Source organism: Patagioenas fasciata, chromosome 12 (assembly GCF_037038585.1).
Source record: "Patagioenas fasciata isolate bPatFas1 chromosome 12, bPatFas1.hap1, whole genome shotgun sequence".
In the NCBI taxonomy this organism is placed as follows: domain Eukaryota; kingdom Metazoa; phylum Chordata; class Aves; order Columbiformes; family Columbidae; genus Patagioenas; species Patagioenas fasciata.
The window spans coordinates 1104114-1127543 of NC_092531.1; the positions used below are offsets into that span (position 1 = coordinate 1104114).

General features: G+C 48.0%; 1 pseudogene; it reads right to left on the minus strand.

The window, feature by feature from the left end:
* The window catches only part of LOC136115906 (dynein axonemal heavy chain 9-like), a 119392-nt pseudogene that overhangs the window by 52175 nt on the left and 43787 nt on the right, over nucleotides 1-23430 (minus strand).

Consider the following 23430-nt stretch of genomic DNA (forward strand, 5'->3'; position numbering starts at 1 on the left):
CAGATTTTATATTGGATCATTTTTCATCAGGCTCCCCATTGCTCGGACTGCTGTATCCTCGCACTCTCAGCTCTGACATTTACAGAGCATCGCGGGCAGTAACGCACAGCCAGGCTCCCGGCGGAGCCTCCCGGAGGGTCGCTGTGCCTGCAGCTGCTCCTGCAGCCCACCCAGAGCCACTACCGCAGGCAGGAGCCCGGCCTGATGCACCCGAGACTGACTGTGCGGCATGGGGAACACAGCGGCCAGCTGCCACAGCACCGCACACCAGCATACTTGCGCTTGTACTGCTGAAGCAAAGACAAGTAGTGCTTCCCAGGCTTTATTGTGTTTTGTTTTGTTTCTTTAAGTCATCCTAGACTGGCAACACTAAGGCTGAGTATTTCCCAGCTGGCACATGGGAAATGGAGGCTCCACAAGGACCAAGGAAGCTGGTCTCGCACAGCTCATTCAATGGTCACAAGGTGTGATGGCACCAAGTGAGCACCCAGCTGAGCTTGAGCTGTGTTGTTCAGCACTTCCTGAAGCATCTGATCCTTGGCATGGAGCAAATCTGAAGAGACCAGCAGACACTCTAGGTCTGGCGTTAAGGTACATGAAAACACACAAAGAGACCCCTGGGAGCACTTGAGCAGCCATCAAGAACGGCAGTGCCTCCACCCGAGCTGGGGAGGGGTGCCTGGTGTTACATTCGTGGAGAGACCTCCCGCATAGTCCAGACAACACAGAGTTTGACACAAGCCCAGCGGAGATCAGACGTGGATCTCCAAGCCCTTGACAGCAGTGCAGTGTGGGCAGACCCAGACATCAGGACTACACACTTTAGATCTGAGGATAAGGCGTCCTCTGACTAGGGGATGCAACCACCCAAGAGTAGGTGTGCCCCTGTGGCCACGAAAGTCAATGGCACCTGGGGTGCCTTAGGAAAAGTATGACCAGCAGGTCAAGGGAGGTTGTTCCTCCGGCTCTGCTCTGCCCTGGTGACAAAACACCGGCTGGTTTGTGTTATGTAGCACGTCTACCTGTGCAGTCAGAAGGCTGAAAGACTGCTCCACTGATACATCCATCTGATAAATCAGTCTTAATTTGATCACATTATGCACATCCACAGGCTTCTATAAGTTAACCTTATGTTTCTCCCCAGTGAAATGCATCTGCATAAGCAAACATCCCTCCACCTTTACCACTGACCCCTCAGCTGTTCTCCGGTGGTGTTACACCCTGGATAACGAGGCCTTTCGTAAAAGGAATTGTTGTGTTTCTAGTTTATTATCACCTATATGAGAGCCCCAGGAAAACAGCATTACTGGCATAGCACTATGTTTCAGAAAGTATGAAGAAATCAAAACAACACAAAACCACACAAACAAACTGTGTGAAAGATGCTGAAGAGGCATCTTCCGTCTTACCTGATCTCGAAACATTGATCCACCAAAGGCCCAGACGGCAGCAAAGACAAAGTAAAGTTCATAAAGCTCCTTGGGACAGTCAGGAGGTGTGTTCTCCTCTGCCAGGAGACATTCAAGGAGGTAGCACAACATCTGAACCATACTCTGTTCAGGAATGGGAATAATCTTCTTAAATCTAAGGGATGGAAATTAGAAAGCAATACGTCCATCACAACCCAGGAAGACTAGAAATGCTCTTTCAGAATACTGGCATTCTGCTTGTCAGCGGTACGTGTCCTATTCCCAGGTACAATAAAGAGAACACCCATTCTCACACTCAGACCCGCTGGCACCGGCACATATACAAGTAATAACAATAATCAGAAGTTTCAAGCATTTTAAAACTTTGATCTTCTTGAAAGAAGCAGAATGGAAGACTTGCTAAAGGCAATGATTTCCTGCGAGCACGATGAGTTCAAAAGCGGTCAAATAGAGGAGTAATAAAATAAACCCTTTCATCTTGCCATTTTACATTCATTTAAGCTACACTTACAGAATTCCAAACTAATATTGTAGCTGCACTGAAGTCCTCCATAAAGTAATTATAGCTATTTGAAAGGTTGGTTCTACGATTTCTGAATTAAGCAAGCTACCAAAACACTCAGCTCAGGGTTGCCTGCAGCTAATCCCGTGGATTTCATGCTCTGAGACAATGTTCAGCAAACAGAATGGGAAACGTCCGATTGACTTTGCTACCAACAGTCAAAACCAACTTGGTCCCACAGAGAGAAGTTCCCTAGCACAATGTTTAAGTCCTGATTCCAGACCCTTCTGACACATCCCCCTTTTGGCTGACATCTCCCATGCTCACTGATTTTTCTTTTGTTTTTAAAGGAAAGTGCAACTATAGGAAGCAAGTAGAGGATGGGAGATGCTCCCTTAAGTTTTCTGGGACTCTACTTTGGCCAGTCCTCATCACAGTATGAGAAAGAGAATGGTTTCACATGATGATAAGCAAGAACCACATGACTTCCCTGTGGACACTGCTTTAAAGCCAAATCAAGCCAAGAAGCACTAGGACCCTTCCAAATACCCAAGTTCTTAATGAAAAATAACTTGTGGAGTGGGCTCAGGTCTAGCCTGACACATCAGGAGGCTGAAAAGCTTTCTCTTTGGGATCTGCCGGAATTATTTTCCAAGAGATAGAGAGTTGATACAGGAAATACAATAAAAATCAAATCAAAATCAGATGAAAACCAGATCTGACCAACACGATACAGGCAGGAGCGTCACTTTGCCCACCTCGCCCTGCTGGTTCTCTGAGCTTAAGCCAATGATGCTCAGGGCTTCCAGGGGCAAGGAGGATCATGTGCAGCACAACCCAGCGCAGCACAGCTGGGCTGGACAGTGGCAGGTGTCCCCATGCCCTCACCACGGGTGACACAATCACTCATCAGATGGCACCTTGTTCTGAGGGTGTCCAGGCAAATGGGCAGGTACTTATCAAACAAAATGGTCAGGTTGGCTCTTTCGGACTGGATCTCTCGCCTGTCGATCCAGCTGCTCACTGGAGGATTCCAGCCCAGATCCGACGGGTTGATGTACAGGATCCCTTTAGGCCCAGGGTAAGAGAGAACATATAGTAAAGACATAGCAGAAACTCTTCCTTTCTTCCAGCAGAGTTTACCAGGTACTTTCACACAACTAAAACCCTATCAAATATGACGGGACGTCCCATTACCTGCCCCCTTTTCCTGCCCCACTGCAGAGTAGAAACATGAACAGTGAAGAAACTTCACCCTTGAAACCACGGCGCTTTTCATGACCTTGCCCTAAATTCAGAACATTGTCTTGTCTGAGCAGTTTCATTGCTCTGGGCCCCATTTCCCCATGTGTAAAACTAGGGGACACCTCCATTCCCTTCTCCCATACTTCATGCACTTCTTCAGAAGATCAAGAACTCTTTGAGACAGACACTGTCCTTCTCCTCATAAAGTCCATCCAAAGGGCTTTGCACAACAGGAGCACTCAGCAACGCTGAAGCCATGATCACCCACCAACAGTCAGAGTGCTCTGGGTAAATCTCCAGGATGATGACAGCTCCACATGTGCATTTGGGGTCAGGATCCTCAGTTTGTCTGTCAGAAACCTGCCCTGTCCACCCACGGCCGCTGTGATCTCAGGTTGGGTACTTGCAACAGGAGTCAAGTTGGCCAACAGAAGACTGGTTAATGGCACTAGATCCTCCTGGGTTCACGGCAAATCCCAGTGCGGAGCTCAGGCCAGGACTCACCCGCTCGGGACACGGTTGCTGGGGTGGCTGTGCGCAGGTGGCTGATCTCAAACACCAACCGCATCGTTGGGTTCAGAGGGATTCTCTCATTGCTCGCCAGGGTCAGCACCTGCATTGGGCAGACAGACAGACAGACAGAATGACATCTTCCCCAGGAACAGGAATGAAAAGCATTCAGCACTTTGCACTAAAAAGCTTGGTTGCTGCCAGCACAGTTCCTTGAGGGAATGCAGCTGATTTCCAGCAGGTAGTAGAACTGTCTTCCATGACTCAAAGGAACAGCACTCCCTTCGAGCGGCGGAAAAAGGTGTGGAATTATGACCCCACCCTATTTTTGAAGGGCCTGGAGTTACAATCAGGACATCTGTGATTATCCATGAGCCCAGTTCCAGGAAGGGAAATTACAATGAAACCATGATTTGAGCTATTTCCCCTCATGCACCATTTTCTATATGTGATATTGTTTGGTGTATCTGAAGAAACACAACCGCATTATTCTAGGAGGTGTTATTTCAGCATCTGCATTTTTAGGCTGAACCATGCCATGCAGTCAAAGAATATCTCCTTCTTTAACTTATATTCATTACCTTATTATCATCCATCACAGTATTAAGAGACTCAATCCACATTGGATCAATATCTCCATCTAGTACCATCCACTTGGGACCGTCATGCGTGATGTTGGCCAGCTCTCGCATGATTGATGAAAACAGGCCTGGGAGGGTGACAGGAAGATGGTGATGAACACTGAACTTGACACCTGCTCTAACGGTTTTCTCCAGCAACACAGTAAAAATTACTCTAATTAATGCTTTCCTCTCAAACATGCAAAACTCTATGTGCCTATACGTAAATATTACTATATCACAATACGGTTCTAGTTTGCTTTAAAGTGAAAAAAGGGTTATCAGTTATCACTACTGAAAATGATTGCAGACCTACGCACGAGCTTCATTCCCACCGAGAATCATAAGGGATAAGAAAAATGTAGAGTAGCTACTCAAAGGCAAAAGGCGGCATGAATTATACAATGCAGAGAAAACCACCTGAATATGCCTAGGAAATCCTTATAAATATTTTTTTGTGGCTCAAAGTATATCAGGGCAATCAAGATGCATTAAACGCTGGGTCATGGCTTTAGTGAGACTGAGGGGAGAACAAGCACAGAATGACATTGAATGACAGAACAAAATGTTGGTAAAATCAAGGAGAGAGAGGATACAGAGTCTCAAGGGGAGTAAATAATGAATGTTAAGAAGACCACGAAGGCTGGGAATAGAGCAGCAGCACTGCAGAGCAAATGAAAACTCCACAAAACTATTGCTCTCCTCTACATGTGAAAATACCTCGGGAGATGCTGGTCTTCATGAAAAAACATCAGGCAAACATTAAAAAAAAGCCTCTCTTCCAGTGAATTGTGACAAGAACTCTTTTTTTTTCTCTTTTTTTCTCCAGGACAAGCTATTTCTTTGTGATCCAGATCAGGAACAGCTAGTGGCACCATCTGACTGAAGACAAAGCTTGTGCTCAGCAAATGCAGAACGGCTCACCTGGAACAGGTGTGTGATCCCGAGACTGGGTCAACAAAAATAACGCTTCAGCGCCTCTGCCTCCAGCCAGTTCCTTACGTGTTGGACACACGCCTTGGGAACCACTCCGACATTATTAGCATCAGAAACAGTTGCTGTCTCAGGGCATCAGGGCTTCCCTCGGATACACCGCGGCAGCGGGGAGAGGAAAGCGCCTCTGTCCTGACCTTGTGCATCCACAGCACACGGCTCTCTTGGGGTTTAAAAGAAGAGTTTTGTTCTGCAAAGAACACTTTTGGGATTCCCATATGGGACCTTTTACCACCTAACATGTAGGACCTTTTCAACTTCTGATAATGTGACAGGATAAAACTGGGGAGCGGAAAAGCAGGGGCTGATCTGTAAGGGAACAGGTCACCTCTTGCTAGGCTGTGGTGAAGATTGCCTTGCTGGTCTTTGACAACATGAAACAACATTTTCAGGAATGGTTACTGCAGAAAATATCTGCCTTGAAAGCTCAGGGAGGAGTGCCACTATTTCATTTAAACCATCGCAGGCCAGAAACCACTGGACAGTCACCTGTAAAATGTCCCTCCTGCTGTTCGGTGTCACCGCTGCCCTCGATCTGCAGCCACTGCTGCAGCCAGTCTGCACAGTTCAGGCTGTACCCTGCACGTCCCTCTGCCACTTTGATTTAGGCTCCCTAATTACAATTAGAAAGAAATTAACCTGGCATTGGAGCAAAGCAGGGGGTCGGGAAGGGTCCATGGCGGGGCCAGGGGAGGTGGGTGGCAGCTCATCTGCTGCTGTGGATGATTCATGGTAATGTCTTCCCTCACCTCCCCCACACCTCCCAAACCCGCCGCACACGTAAATCGAAGCTGCCTTTATGTATTAGTCACAACCCAACATTTCCACTCCAGATTTTCTGTAATCTTCCAGCAAGTTTGAAATGTTCCTCAGGAGTAAGCAGGATCAACAGCTTGGCAAACGCTGGTGTGCTACAGAGATCGGGCAGCCATACTGAGTGGAAAAACTGACGTTAAGGCTGCTGTGCGTGCTATCAGCAATGAAAACCTGGGGATGGGACATTTTTTGGGGTCCCAGTGCACACCACAGTGCAGGAGGGACATCTCTTCCATCACTGGTCCAGCCAACTCCCAAAAACTGCCTGCCCCACTTAGGAACTGGTAAGTGCTGGTATTAATGGGCATTAAAATTATTCTTAGGGCAATAGGATCAAGTAGGCTTATGCTATATTTCCCATTTGAAGATCAAAGAGCTAAAACATCCTGTGTATCCTTTCAACAACAAACTGTCATGTGGCTGTAGGCAGCAGACAAGCACCTGGGCTCTCAGACCTGCACATGAAGAACCAGTCACCCTGCTGCTGCTCGGGAAATTCATTAAAAATACCCGTCTTTATCTACATATTTCAGACATGAAATGACATTTACCGTCTTTCCATTCTCTTGTTGCTGGGTTAATGATGCCAAAGAGCTCATCATTGGTGACTGCCTTGGGGTTGAGGTCTGTCCAGACAGGACGTCGCTTCATTATCTGGTAAGTCCTGTTCAGGGATCTCATCACCTGAGACTTGCCCGTGCCCGCGTTACCGACCACGAAGACAGAGTGCCGGACCGTCAGCAACTCCTCCAGCTGCACCACCTGAGAAAAACACTCCCAAATTTTAGACAAAGATGCCAAACTGAAGTTCAGGTCTATAAAATAGGTCCCACTGGGCCACCTCTTTAGAAAGACGTGACCCTGAGACACAAGCAGATTTGACAATTGAGTTTGGTCCAGCCACTCTAATCACAATGGGTGAAATCCTCAGCCTGCAGATAAACTTTCAGCGCTGTTTATACTTGACAACCACCACCTGATGAGGCCCTGCTCTCCAGGGGCTACACTTTCATGAGCCTACAAAAGTTGGCCCCTTTGGAAGCCCAGAGACTGATCCAGTGCTGACTTCAGGAGCAGGTGCAACTGCCTCAGACCCAGCACAGCTGACTGCCCTCCAGCGAGATCTGCCTGCAAGGACAATGCTGTGCAGAGCTCTCTTTGTAGAAGCAAAGCTGTTTGAGAAAACCCAAATGATTTGATGGCGATGTGGGTGTAGCAGAAGATCTCTTGGTCTTACTTTGAGCACAAAGTTGTCCTCAGCCTGCAGCCGGAGGTCCAGCACAGCCTGCCTCACAAACGACTCAAAATTCAGGTCACGCTTCCGAGGCACATCCAGTGCAGGGAATAGATCCCCAATCAGCCCCATAAACACCGGCACATCATCCGTCACAATCTTGGGGATGTTGAAGTCACGAAGAGAGCGCATCAGAACCTGGTCTTCGGGTCGCTCTGGGTCATCTCGCTTGAGGGAGCCAGCAACAACTAGCACTGACTTAATGGCACGCAAGCCCCAGTCGTAGTGATCCTACACCAGAGGAAGAAAAAAAAAAGAGGCATGAGTTTATGCTTAGACAGTACCATGTAGGGTGAAGAACCACCATTCCCAAACTGCCAGACTAGTAAGCAATGAAAATACATCTAAATCTGTTATTTGCATTGTGGCCAGAGACCTTCTCCAGCCTGAGTGACCTGGTTTCCATCTCAGTAGGTGAGATTCCCGTCAGGGACAGTATTAAAGAGTCAAATAATTCAGCTGTTCAGACCATCACATGGGCTCACAGTTGGCAGTAAGACAGCAGCAGGATTTGCACTCCAGAGACCAAAGCAATTTGTTTCACCTAAATCATAAAGCACCTATAGCAAGGCCAGCCAGCCCCCTGCATCTGCAGGAGCCACCAAGGTGAAAGGCTTGTTAGTCCATTATGAGGCCCCAAAGACCCAAGTTTCTCCACCCTGCCCATCACAAGATGACAAGCCTGTTTGGTCTCAGAGGAGGTCCAGGAATAAGGGGTCAGTAAAGACATTGCTGAAAAAGTACCACAAAACGGCATGAGAAGAACTCTCAAGCCAACAAACAACTGTTCATATTTCTGTCCTGTTAACACCCTCCAGAGCACAGCTCGACAGCTGACTGCTCTGTGTGGGAGGCCATGGCTTCCACCAGGCCCCTCAAGGCACAGCACCAAGTTTCTGCGACAGAGCATATCCCACCCAGCCTCATGCTGGCACAGCCAAGATCAGGTTTGTATCATCAGGAATCCTGATTCAGGTCTCCTCTGGACCCAGCTTCGATCTACACAAATAATGACAAGGAAAAATCTGATTTGCTTTGCACTGACAGTAACTCTAACAAGACCTGGAACCAGCCTAAGGCTGAACTCAGAGAGGGACACCATAAACCCTTTGCAGGCAGGAGAATCAATAGGAAGAGACTGGAAAGCAAAAGGTCACTGAATACTACCCCAAACATGGTGTCATTTAAACTCACTGAAAGGTCTCCCATTAATGCAGCTGGTCAAATGCTTTTGTCCCTGCAGATGCTCCAGTAAAGCAGTCTGAAAATCTTATTGCTCCGATGATCACCAACCCTCTTCTCCCCCAGCAGCCAGTGCAAATGCAGTCATTAAATAAAAGCTGTGAAACGTTAGCCATGGAGCTGAGCAGCACAGTGCCATGTTTCTGCTGATTTTGGAGATTCATCATACCACTCAGCCACAGAATCAGGCTCACCTGCTTGGACAGGAGCTCTTTGCAGAGTTGGTAGAGAGTAATGAACTTCCTGGCTAACACCCGGGCCTCGATGAATCCCTCAGCCACCAACATCATTTCACAGATCAGCTCAAAGTCTGGCACAACCATCGCACACGGCCTAAAATGACAGGTGAGGAGGCATTGCAGAACAAGTATTTCTTGACTACAGGTCTTACAGGCAGCGCATTTGCAGCTTCATCTTCTAGGCCTTCTTTTATGAGCCAGGTCACCCTCTGCCTTCCCCACGACAAGGGACAGAGCTCCTTTGCCCTGCCTGTGCGTGCCCAGACCCAGGCCTGTTGTGCAAGGCTTAAACTACCTGCGAATGCCCTATGCAAGTGAATTCCCCAAGGACATGAGGTCGAGCCTGGATGTTCCAAAAGACAGTTTCTGCCAGGTCACAAACCCTGACCTGGACTCACCTGAAGAGAGCTTTTAAATTCTCAGGTAGCTCTGTTCGCCCTGCGTAACCAGGGTTCATGGTGATGAAAATGCCTACTGATGGTACTAAGTTGATGTCTTCTCCAAGAAAATTGAAGGATTTCTTCTTCTCCCGTATTGCATCCTGCACGCTCTTCACCTAGAAATCAAGACAGTACTATAGTATCAGCGTTCACTTATGAAAAACACATCAGACAACGGTGCTTCCTTCGTTACTCTTGGCCTCGTGACAAATGGGGCTAATCACTGTTTTATTTTTTACCGGCAGCATAAAGCTTTATACACTGTTTGGAGTACATCAGCATGGCAATATCAATTTCCCATCTCAGTCAAACTCTGGCAAAGCAGAAAAAAGAGCTGAAGAGAGTGGAAAGTCAAAATGCAAAGGAGTTGCAAGACTTCACACCTTTGCTCCATGAGACAATGATGAACGTGGGTCAGGAAGAGCAACTCAGGAGCGGGAAATGTTCCCAGCACTGCCTGCATTCACCTTGGCTTTTGACATCACCTGTGGGACACTGCTCAGCACATCTCACAGCAAAAACACCACCAAAGGCTCCACCATCTCTGAACCAGCCAGCCCAGCAGAGGTCTGATGTGTGAGAGAGACACAGGGCAGTACAGGTATCCACAACATAGCCAACACCCAAACGCACTCCCCAAAGTCTATCACAATATGGGCCCATTATTCCCTTTACCCATCTCACCTCTCCCCACACAGCGTTGCTCTTCAGGACATCCCAAAACCCTCCTGTGCCTGCTCCGTTCCCTGACCAGGCCCAGAGAAGGGGTAGCACCTCCCAATAAGCTTGGCCTCAGCTCAGTTGTAAACTGACCACTTGATATCACTTTTAAAGATTTTGGGACATCAGATGTTTGATTTAAAACCAAAACCAGAAGGCAGAAGCTGTAAAACCTCTCCTAACACCTTCACTCACTAATATTATATTGTTTTTTATATTTGCCTGATTGCAGCTTTGTTCTGCTCATTCCTCTCCTTCCGAAGAGTTCACCTCTCTGCAAACAGCACCTCAGCGAGGGGCAAATCTCTCTCTATTCACCGCTCTAACCTCACTACTGTTTGCCATCTCAAAGTAAAGCAATTAATCGAATTTTTCCCTGTAAGGAACCATATCGACATCAGCTGCATGAGTAAGACAGCCAATTAAACATCGCCATGGTAACACTCCTAATAGCAGCCAGGAGACACCATGATGGAATGACGGCCGTGCCGCTTTCTTCAGCTGCCACGCTCCAGCCAGGAGCGAGGGAACCATTAGCAGTTGAGTCATTCCTGGGCTTCTTTTGTTCAGCTTCCCTTTTTATTTCAAGATCCTCAAAGACTTTTTTTCAATGACAACTTTAAACTAGGACCTGACGGAAGAGAAATTGAGAGGGAATGATACATAAACTCTTGTACCTGCCAGGGGCTTCTCTGGGATGCCACATAAGGTACCAATTATGAGTGAAACAGATGAGAAGAATGAGGAGTTCATGGAGGGGTTAAGAACAATGTCTTTGACCGAAACATTTACAGAAGTGTAGAAACTTCTGAGCTTTATATCTTTCTATAACACTGAGCCCAAAAGGGAGTCCAGGAACAATTCAGCACCTCAATCAGATATTAGGATCCTAAAACACGCACTCAGCTGACAGTTGGATCCTGAAGAACTTGGGCACTTTGGCACCTCAGTTTTCTGCACTGAAGCCCCCCAAGGCTTCCCCTGTATAAAATAATGCCAGGTTTCCTCATGGGCTGGTAAGAGGAGGGGAAGGAGGACGCGAAGTGACAGATTATATATATAAGCACGAGAGCACAGGACTTTCTGGCACGATGGGGAGGCCAGTCTCCCTTCCAGCCCTTCTCCAGGGATGCTGCTGCGCTTCACACGAGACTCACCAACACAATGCACTGAGCAGCTAAACTACAGAGGAGATGAGAAACCATTCGCCAGGGGAAACACCCATGCCCAGCTGGGCACCACTCCAATAGCTCTGTCCCAGGTTTAATCCCACGGTGTCAGGGTACCCTGGGCAAGCGCGTCAGCAAGGGCCGCAGATCTGCCCCAGATTCCAGCTCCCGAGTGTCACCAGCTGACACTGGCTTTTGGGAGCACCACGGGGCTGCACACATTCCTCCAAGGAATGGTGCCAGTTGGCCAGGAATACCTTCCAAAGCCACTTGGCAGAGCTGTCGTTACAGACACCAGAACTAAATCCACAGCCATATAGTTTTGGAGACAGGTTAAGAAAATTAATCCTGAATGTATTCCCATTTCCTGAGTATGACACACAACCTGTGCCTGACCAGGGGTGATAAGGAACCCCCAGAAGTCCAGCGGATCTGCCCCAAACACCCCTCTTCCCCTCTGTGAAAATTATTCCCTACATTGCAGACTGAGCAGCCGCAAGTCAAGGCAGCTTCTCTGTCTTGAAACGATGTGCTGCAATTATCTCACAGCAGATTAATGACACGAGTGCTTTCCTGAGGAGGAACAGGTACAGAGCCATGGTGCGTAGTGGTCTGGGAAAAGATGCTACAAAGAATTGTCTTGGCACAAATGCTGTAACTGGGGCAAGAAAAGTGACAAATATCTTTGCAGCACGTAACTGCGACATCTTGGCAGTGCTGTGATATTCATGTGATTAATCTTGAGATCTAATCCCACACCTGCCTATACACAGAACTGAAACCGGCAATATGCAATTGCCATTTTTACCCTTGCTCCAAAGACTGCAGAATGGCTCTGCTCTGTTTGTATTTATTTATGAGTGTTTCTCCACTCACCTGTACAGCAACCACAGAAAGGACCTCAACTGAGATCCTGTTAAATTCATCAAAACAGCCCCAGGCTCCCGTCTGGGAAAGGCCTTTGTAAATATTCCCACAAGACTGGAAAAACAAAACAAAAACAAAGATTACAAGAGTGAAATCATAAATGGAATCAACTCCAGCAAAAAATTGATTTTATTTCCCAGCCTGTTTATTTATAGCAATTTACAGTCTATTGTGGGTATTTAGAAAAGTGCATGGAAACAGCAGGCACAACTCAATTATAATATTTATAGCTCTGCGCAGCTTGCCACTTTATCTGCTAATTGCACTTTCTCGATATATCTGTGCACCAGTTTCATTTAAAGGTCACTTGTGCTGAATTACTGATGGTCCCGTTTCCTGGGAGAGCCCATAAGCTAAATGAAATATGATCCGAGGCTACCAAAATCACTGTACCGTGCCAGACTGGCAGAGAGCAAGACTCAGCCTAATGATTCAGTGCTCTGTAGCGGCTGAAGGTTCACTATGTTTTGGGTTTATTCTGGGAGAGGATCCTGAGAAAACCAGGACAGGTCCCTCCCCGTGCCAGGGGCTGCCAGGTCGCGAGCACGCCGAGAAGAAACGACCAGGGCCCAACTATCAGCACAGCCTTGGTCTCAACTGAACAGACCAACATTTTTTAAGAATTACACATGAAATCTAACTCCAGAAAGGAAGGGAAATGCATAATGAGGCAGAGGAGATAGTTCGGGTCTCTGCCTCCTGAAGAACCTTGTGCAAATTTTAGAGAAGGAACGGGAGGAGAAGGAAAAGGCATTCAGCTTAAAGGAGTGTAGCAGGGATTTGGAGAGAGGTGATCACAGAATCCCAGCCTGGTGGGGCTGAAGGGACCTCTGCAGATCCCCCAGTCCAAGCCCTGCTCACGCAGGGTCACAGAGCAGATCACACAGGTGGGTCCAGGCGGGTTTCAATGTCTCAGAGAAGGAGACTCCACACCCGCTCTGGGCAGCCTGGGCCAGGCTCTGGCACCTCCCAGCAAACAAGTTTCTGCTCATGTTCAGATGGAGCCTCCTGTGTTTCAGTCTGTGCCCGTTGTCCCTCACCCTGGCGTTGGGCACCACTGAACAGAGTCTGGTCCATCCTCTGACACCCACCCTGAGATATTGATCCCATTGATCAGATCCCTCTCAGCTTCTCTTCTCCAGCTCAACAGCTCCAGCTCTCTCAGTCTCTCCTCACAAGAAAGAAGCTCCAGACCCCTCAGCATCTTTGTAGCCCACTGCTGGACTCTGTGCAGTTATTCCTTCTTAAACTGGGGAGCCCAGAACTGGACACAACTCCAGATGTGGCATCACCAGGGCAGAGCAGAGTGGAAGGAACAACCTCCCTTGACCTGCTGGTCATACCTCTCCTAATGCACCCCAGGTACCATTGGATTACTCTCATCCTTCAGGTTTGCTCGGGCCCTGAGCATCCCCAGCCCCATGTGACCGCACTGCAGCCGAGGTGGGAGCCATACCTTGTAGTCCATCTGCTCGGAGCAGTTAAACACGTACACCATGATGCCCAGGGCTCGCCCCAAATCTTTCGTAGTCTCCGTCTTGCCAGTGCCCGCAGGGCCTGCAGGTGCTCCGCTCCTGGTCAGGTGCAGTGACTGGGTCAGGGTGATGTAACATCTTTCACAGTGAATGATGAATGAAAAAAGGAAATATGTCCAATAGGTCAACTGTGGGCTGCAGGGCAATAGCACTAGAGCATTGCACTCAGCAGAGCCTCTCCTCTGAAAAGCTGTACGTGAGCAGGGGTCATGTCTGAGCTGAAAGCCTTCTTGGCATTAATTACCACCTCTGCTCAGCTCTGTTTTCTCCAAGAGATACTCATCTTCCACCAAGGTCTGCCCAAACCTCTTCATGTCCAGCTTGTGTTCTCTCTGGATCCTCATACAACTCATGGATATTGGGCACATCTCAGGCAGTATGAGAAAAGGACAGCTTTTCTGGAAGACCTGTCACTGACAGAAACCTGCTCAGGTGGCCTATGAGTGAACCCAACTCAAAGCTGCAGCAAGTCCCAAAGTTTCTCCATCATGTTGATGATGGACACTGGGGTGGTGTCCACATGTGAGTATCTATACTACCTGTATAAGCCACAGAGGTGTAGTCAATATAGCCAACAAAACCTGATGATACCTGGGGGCTTGACGCAGCTGACTAACACAGGTGACTAGAGCCACCTGAGATGCTCTTGGTTGCTGAAATGTCACATAGGGTGGAGAGATATGACAAGGGGTCCATAGGAGACTTTTACACTTCTGGATTGGCAGCTGGAAGCCAGGTGGGACAACACAGAGTATCTCAAGTAACCCTAGGTGTCCCCACTGAGGCAACCAGGTAGATGTCTGCTTCAAGATGGGATGAAAGCTCTCTAGACTCACCAGCTTTATGGACTGTGGACATCTTGTGCACAGGAAGACACCCACAAGTGTTTTAATGTGTGAGCTGAATCCCACCCAGGGATCTGATGTACAAATTCCCCAGAGGGTACCACCAAAAACCAGATAAGAGTTAGAGCTCGACCACTGGAGTGCTGGGACATGGAGACAGAACAAGAGGGATACAGGTGTCTGAACTAAATCCATCTTTGGTTGGCATCTCTCTCTCTACCTGTGTGGCAAAGCCCAGCTATGACATTGTGTCCCAGGGACTTACCTGTCGGTCAGCGGAGTGATCACAAGCCGAGGGGTATTGCCAAGGTATTCATAGGAGTACAGGAACTGGGCGTCACAGATGTTGGCAAAGCAGTGCCGTTCCTCATCTGACCATCTGTGCCGGAGCTGTGACAGCCAAATGAAGGCCTGGGCATTGTCCACCTGCAACACACCCACAAACACCATCACAGGAAGGCCGGGGATGCCAGACACATGCAGCTCGGGGGCCAAAATAGCGACTGCTATAAAATTTTCATGGGGGATGACTGGTCCTCACTGCAAGGCAGGTGTGGTGAGGAAGGCCGCCTCCTTGCAATGCGGTGAGAAATATCACCTCCCCATCTCCCATCAGTAAAGGGGAGGAACCAAATTAGTGACCACATTGGTGGGAGAGGAAAAAATTAATGGCCAAGAGAAAGAGCCTTACAAAAAGACTCCTGAATAGATTTAAGAAGCAGCAAGTCATGAAGAAGGTCTCATAATGCAACCAGAGTGAGAGAAGGAGCAGAGGCCATCTAGACAAGGAAGAGGTTGCAGACAGCACCAAGGAAACAGACTGGGGACAGGTGGACAAAGACAGGCATGGCCAGCGCTCTCTGCACAACCAGCAGGCAGGTCCAGATGCATCACTTCACCCCAGGCTGGACCGAGGCACCACTGAGCCCAGCTGAGCCTTGAAGACAGAAACCCTGTGAGCAGCCTGGCTGCCTCTGAGATGACACAGATGAGGGAAGAGCCACAACCCAATACATTCAGGGCATCTTCCCACCCACCTGCAAGGCTAAACACTTGGCATGGTGTCAGGGACAGGGGAGTAGTGTGGGAGAGGTGTTGCAGGAGAAGGAAGTCCCACATAAGTCCCTGTGGCCCCACACCAGACAAAGGACGCTACAAAGAACAAAGCTTGAATGCTTTTACTTACTTTCTAAAGTCAAAACTGAGACTGAGTCCAGCAGCCTCCCAACACACCACCATCATCCACCAGCACATGTCTTGGCACCAGGACGCAGTGCCGCGCTCTCACTCCTGGTGTGAATCTGCAGCAACCACAAGTTGGTGTTGCAGGGCCATGACACAGCACAGCTCTGCAGGCTTACAGGGGCTTTCTGCACACTTACTACAAACATTGTAGAAATAAATTTAGTCATACGTCTCCCACTGAGACCGGCAGTGATCTGAATGGCCAGTGGTTGGGCCCCCTGAAGCCCCCTCTCCAGCACCCACAGAACTGTGCTGAACTTCCAACACCAACCTTCTGTGCTATCATCTTTGCCACCACATCCCGAGCATGCACGTCGATGGTGCAAATGGTCATGATTTTCTGTCTGTCGCCCTTGGAGAGCTGCCCGATCAGCATGGTAACGAGGGTGTTCAGCTGGGTCACTTGCTTCTTGTGATATTCCTTCATCGCATTCTCGTAGCCTTCCTCCACCCTGGCAAAGGCAATCCCAACCTCGGTTGTCCACCAGATCTGGGTGCAGCAAAGCGCCACCTAGGGAAATAGGCTGGTTCAGTATCAGGGAAAATACCAAAGCTTCCTTATGTTCAAGAGTGTCGGATCCACAGGGAGATCAAGGATGAAACATCCGTGACATGAAATTAAGTATTTTTTCATACAGTAGTCACAGCAGACAGTACAACAAGGATCTGCTCCATGACATTCATTTAAAACACCATATCAGTTATAGACACATTTAGCAGCTAGTTATAAGTAAATCAGCACCTTTCACATGCCTGACACAGCAGAGGAGGAAGAGTTGGAGACCACGAGGTTGTCAGAGGTGCATCTGAGGGGCTCTTCACTCTTATCAGGCCTCACCACTTTGCCTTCCTGCTGCACCTCTCACTGCTCTGGCTGTACAGACTGCACTGCCCAAGCCCCTGGGCTCTGTCACCCAACCAAGAGCCCCAACCAGAGCATGGAGCTCAGCCTGAAAACTCCATCAGGAGACCGCCAGGATAAAGGACAACTCATCCTCCCTTTCTCCTGGATAGCAAGGTGGAGGCCAGAAACATGCCTGTCCACAGCTGCTGAAAGAAGGGAAGGGCAGGACTGATGGGGAACCCAAGAGCTACCTTTCCACGAGCCAGCCTGAGTGGTGATAAGAAGCAGTGGCAGATACCTGGGCAGGATAGTCAAAGAGCCATTGTTCCCTTGGTTTTTCCTCATAAGCCATGACGGCTTCTGTCATCTCATCCCTCACAGTAGCCCTCATGCTGTCTAGTACATGACTGAGCCAGACTTCAACCTGGAAAAGAGATTAAATCCCAGTAACACATTTGCTCTTCTTAAGTGCCTTTGGTAATTAGTGAAGATAGGAAATGAGGCAAGCATCTCAGTTCTCTTTAGACTGGACATGAGGGAAAGGTTCTTCACCCAGAGGTGCTGGACACTGAACAGGCTCCCAGGGAGGTGTCACAGCCCCAACCTGACAGTGTTCAAGGAGAGACTGGACAACGTCCTCAGACACACGGGGTGACCTGTGGGGTTGTCACTGCAGGGACAGGACTTGGACTCCATGATCCTGGTGGGTCCCTTCCAGCTCAGGACATTCTATGAGTTAACCAAACCTCACAGCCTCCTTCAGACTGGGTAGATTTGGCTAATTCTGGTACTGTAGGATTAGCATCTACTTCCAGACACCAAGAACAGAAGACAGATTTTTTTCTTGAACTCTAGCTACAGGAGGAACCAAAATGAACTCCGTCAATGAATAATTTGGTCAGGTGTGTTCCACCTCCAGGCCATGACAGAATCCCTGGTGGGATGTGGGCAGTCTGCCAGCAGCAGAAGAAAGATGCTGCCAAACTTGGGAACACAATTCCTGCTGAATTTCATATTTCACAGGCAAAGCCCTCAACAAGAAGACAGACTGAACGCAGCAAGCTCCATTGCTGGGGAGCTCAGCAGCCGGTATTACGTACTTTAGCTTCCTGTAATAGACCATGCAGAAAGGTGAAACTACCAGGATAGATAAGCTGAGCAGTAGCTTGATTCTTACATTTCATACTTTCACTCGTGGTATGAAATAATGAAGACTTGAGAAACAGGTAAAAGGCCTTCTCCTGCCAAACACACCCGTGCAGAGGTACTATGGAATAGCTTAGTCTCTTTTCAGTCTGCATCCCCTCCCTCACCGAGGATATTTGTAGCAAGCTTTAAGACTAACCTTCAAAAGGTCTTAGAAAAAATCAAATTAAAAACCTAGTCAGAAAAATGCCACAGCTCTTTCTCTCACAGTGGACTGCGACATCCACGTCCCCCCTTAGTGAGGACCTATCCAGAGTGACACGAAAGGTTGTGGTGTAAGGAGGTACTAAATCACCACCTCTTCCAGCTTTTCTCATGCACCAAGGGAGAGCAGTGAAGCTCTATGACGTCTTGGCAAGGGATCTCACACGAGGGGCAGGGGAGCAGACTCCACCGGACAGTTTTGATAGACAAGGACTTCCCTCTCACCTGCCCACTGCAGTCCCAGGGCTCGCTGAAGCTGACGTACTCCTCCTCTCTACTGTACATTCCCAGGCCAACCTTGGTTGGCTTTTGCTCAGAGTCCAGCTGGAATTTCATCCTGGCCAAGCTGTCAAAGAGTTTGGAAAGATGACGTTGCACCTGCAAAACGGGTTGTATAAATAAAGCAACCGAGATAGGACGAGCGGAATGAAGATCACTATACATGTCACAAGCAAAATCATGTTAACAAAATATCTTGGATATTTAGGTAGCACCACATCTTCTCAAATGTGGCCAACATACTGCCAACAAAAGCCTCTTGCTGTCTCTTGTAATACTTCCACCTATTTCTACGTAATTTAGAAAACAGACATGCCTTAATAAATCATGTTTCTCCATTGGGAAATCTTCCATACAGAGCAAAAGCATAGAAAACATTGAAACACCTCATGACTCCTACCCCAAATTTCCCTACATGTAGTGATGAGAAGTCTGTAGCCATTTCTCCACCTCATCCTATTCTCAGCACAACGTGGAGTTTTCTTCACTATGAACTTTCCTGTTTTTCCACTACTAGAAACTGATTTTGTGCTAGTGAAATATCCTAAATTCTCTTTCATGGAGAAGAAAGATCTTTATTTCTGCCTAAGACCTATGATAAACAGCCCAGACCTCCTATACAACAACCATGTTCACCAAAAGCACTCTTCCAGAAGGAAAAGAATAATTCAGTTCTTTCCTGTTCACCTCCATCTGAGTCTGCAAAGCCAACAGGGAGATGCTGTGGGCTCTCAACATCAGCATCTGCCTGCTGGGAGCTGAGCAGGTCACCAGCACTTCTTCCAGACCACTGCGTAACACACAACTGCATCACTGCGCGCCCCACGCCAATGAAGGTGAGATTCTCCTAGGATTGACGTCCCCACAGAAAGGGGAAGCTCCCAAAGCAGTCCCAGACAGGAGCTGCCTCTCTCAATTACAGCAGAGAGGTAGAAAAACTCCCATAGGGGAGATGAGAAATGAGGGAAAGGGACCTGGGGGTCCTGGGGACAGCAGGGTGACCATGAGCCAGCACTGGGCCCTTGTGGCCAGGAAGGCCAATGGTACCTGGGGTGGGTTAGAAGGGGGTGGTCAGTAGGTCAGAGAGGTTCTCCTGCCCCTCTGCTCTGCCCTGGGGAGACCACACCTGGAATATTGTGTCCAGTTGTGGCCCCTCAGTTCCAGAAGGACAGGGAACTGCTGGAGAGAGTCCAGCGCAGCCACCAAGATGCTGAAGGGAGTGGAGCATCTCCCATGTGAGGAAAGGCTGAGGGAGCTGGGGCTCTGGAGCTGGAGAAGAGGAGACAGAGGGGGGACTCATTCATGTTTACAGATATATAAAGGGGGAGTGTCAGGAGAATGGAGCCAGGCTCTCCTCGGTGACAACCAGTGATAGGACAAGTGGGAATGGGTTCAAACTGGAACACAGGAGGTTTCACTTAAATTTGAGAAGAAACTTCTTCTCAGTGAGGGTGGCAGAGCCTGGCCCAGGCTGCCCAGGGAGGTTGTGGAGTCTCCTTCTCTGCAGACATTCAAACCCGCCTGGACACCTTCCTGTGGAACCTCAGCTGGGTGTTCCTGCTCCATGGGGGGATTGCACTGGATGAGCTTTCCAGGTCCCTTCCAACCCTGACATTCTGGGATTCTGCGTGAGATGCCCAATGCTCTGATGCTTTCAGAGAAGGAAGGGTGGAGGTGGATTTGTCCATCTAATTCTGACTCACTGACTCACAAAGAACTACAACCCTCCCTCTCATGAGCTGTGCTGCAAGTGGACGCAGCTTCTCACACACATACAAGCAGGGCCAAACCCTGGGAGGTGCTAAGTGACTCTGAGAAGCACAGGGCACTCAGCATCCCCCCAGATCACAGAATCATTTTGGGTGGAAGAAACCCTCAGGATCAAGTCCAGCCATACCCTAGCTCTGGCACTAATCCATGTCCCTAAGAACCTCGTCTAAATGTCTTTTAAACCTCTCTAGGGATGGTGACTCCAGCACTGCCCTGGGCAGCCTGTTCCCATGCCCCACAGCCCTTTCTGGGAAGAATTTTTTTACAATATCCAATCTGAACCTCCCCTGGCACAACTTGAGGCCATTAAGCGTATCTTGAGGCCATAAGCTTATCTCTTTTCAAACCGTAAGTAAACCGTAGAAACTTTTTCTTACATGTAGAAGCTTCTGGTCACAAATCCCCAGCTGCCCCTTCCCAGACCCTGTCCAGTCTGGAGGGTTCGGACACAACCCCAGCACTTGCTGCGATCCTGCTGCCAGAGCCCGAACGCACCTGAATCTGCACAAGTTCAGCACCCAGTTCACGAGGATAATGTCATTGTGTATTTAATCCTCCTTTAGGAATCATCAGACTTTGAAACTACATTGGGAAGGCTGAGAGTGTATCTATGTATGATACTGCTTGACATTTACTTTGATTTTACTGCAAATACTTTTGAATAACAGAAAACACCAGGAATTTCTTCTTACTCAATAGAGCATTTCAACACAGTATCTTTGTTTCCTGTGTTTTTTTTTTCCTCTTCATTTTAAATATCAATCAACTATGTATTTATGATACTCTGTGGGCTGAAATCACCCAGCAGCAGACACAGATAGAAGCAGCGTTAAAGGTTAGAGGTAAACAACAGCATTTCCAAATACACATGCAAACCTGCTCCATTCCTGTGCTCACATCAATACTGAAAATGGTGGAAAGCCTGAAGAAAGTGAAAATACTCGCTACCAAAAGACAGAATTAGGACTTTGTTCATCATCCAACACTCGCCTTTTGCTGTGAACGTTTTGACTGGTTTTATGCACCAACCTCTGAATAAAAGATGCGTCCCAAACAAAGCCAAGCAGAGCTGTGCAGGGGTGGGTGGCAACCCAAGGAAGTCCTGCCTTGGCCACAGCCACTGTCTGACCACCAGCTGTCTTACCTCTTCCAGGCTGTGTTCTGCTCTTCCCCTGTAAACAGGCCATCCCAAAGACCTTTGCATGGGGGAAGGAAGAAGTGGCTGACTAGCAGATGTCTCCTCTGCCTAAAAACAGAGACGTCTCCAAGCCCTCGGTTGTCAACACTGTCACATTTGAATGATCGGTCTGTGGCTCTTTCAACAACAGATGCTGTTTGCTGGCATCCCAGCTTGGGGAACCAAGCTCAGCAACAAGTTTTGGCTGAGATCCTCAAGAAATGGTTTCCCCCAACCTCACTGTATCCCAGCAGAAACAAACCCACTGTTTTTATGGTATCAAGAACATAGCTCTGCTCTGTGCAGTGCTTTCAGAACCATCTGCAAGCATCACCAGGGACAGATGGGACAACATACAGTGTGCGCATTGCCTTTCAGAGACGACAGATGAAGGCCAGCAGTGAAAGAGTTATTGTTAATCCAAGTGAGGGTGGGAGAAAAGGCACTCAAGAAAGGATAAGCTACAGCTGAGTCCCTAGACAGCATCTTCCACCCTGACATTACTGACAGCTGGAAAATGTGAAGGTGACATAGTGCAAGGCTTACCAGCTGTGGGTTGGTGCCATTGGAAAGAATATCCAATAAATCTGCTGAAGAAACAAAGTAAAATCTGGGAAAGGCCAATCTTTTCATGTCCAAATATTCAGCCAAAGCCTTCTCACACAGGGACAACCTGGGGAGAAGAGCAGAAAAATAGAGCCCAGGACAGGCGGGTGAATATCCTTTAATGTGTCGTGCTACAGTTTGGGTTATCGAGCAGATTCTCCCCTCCCATGGGGAAATGCCAGACATGAGCTGAGCCTGCAGGCTGGTCCTTTACAGCATTTTCCAAATAGATAACAAAGCACATAGTAACTCATAGATCTCTCTCCACTCCCAAGGGTCAAACAGACAAAGAGTCAGAGAATCCTCACCAAAAAGCAGAAACACAGGTGGAAGAAGAGGCTAGAAAGGCTTTGCAGTCTGACTTACTGTTTTAGACAAGCTCTCAACTGCCACAGGTGATTTCACACTAGGATGAAAGTTTCCAAAACTGCTTTTATTCTAATGAGCACATTTTAAAGTCTGATTCAAACCTACTCAGCTTTTTGTGCTTGTGAAGCCTGAAAAGAAACTTGTTTGCTCCGTTCTAAAATGAATCTCTCAGTGTTTACATGTTAAACTGCTGCTGAGCTTTCAAAGTTCATAAATAACATGCAGTTAGTCCTCTGTGGGGAACACGGGCCTTATCTGTTTAGGAAGTAAAATTAGATCTCTATTTTAAATGGATAGTTATTACTGACACAACAGCTATCACGTTAACTTGTTAGGTGTGTTCCAGGTAGAGTAGCTCATATGTTAGGTGAGAACTGTATCCATCTCTGGACATTAAGGTCTTTCTCAGGGAGTTTAGTTATACCATCTGTGAAGGGTACACACACAAAGATAATTTTGTTAATTAAAGCACATGGGATCAGCTCTGCTGCAGATATCCCTGCTTGGACTGCTAAATAGATATTTAAGACACCAAATTTGGGGTGGCAGTGAGGCCACATGTTATTAAAACCAACTGAGTGCCTAGCTTTGTATGTGTGCAAATCAATATTCAAGATAAGAGTTTGCACATACGCAAAGCCAGAATCCACCTTGGGGGCTTCAGGGTGATGGATCATGAATAAAAAGACTCAATGTGTGAATGCAAAGAACGCACAGTCCAGAAGGAAAGCCTTGGAGCACAGGTTAAACCAACTTATTAGAGCTGATCCCAGTCTCTGACAAAATCCTGGGACTGAAGTTGTACCTACCTACTCTGAATGTCCTCCAGTTGTCGGGACAGACCTGGTTTATTGGTGGCCTCAACCACATTTGGGGTTTTCTGAGTTTCATAGGCCAGTTCTTTAAAGTCCACATCAATCCCTTCAAAGCGTTTGGAGTCCTAAAAAGCAACACAAACATGTTCATGGTAAAACATGGATTTTGTGCTAAAGGTCTCCATCCTCTGGGTGCTGTCTTTGGGTTGAGGGGAAAACCTTCTGTCCAGTGCAGACAGGGACCCCTCCACCATTCCAGAATGGCTCTTCCACTGACTTGCCTGAAACTAGTCTTCAAACAGGCACTTGCCTTCTTGTCACTGTATCCCAAAGGGGTTGTGGATAAAGTGCTCCATGCAGGAGGCAATGTCTAGGACCAACCATTTTC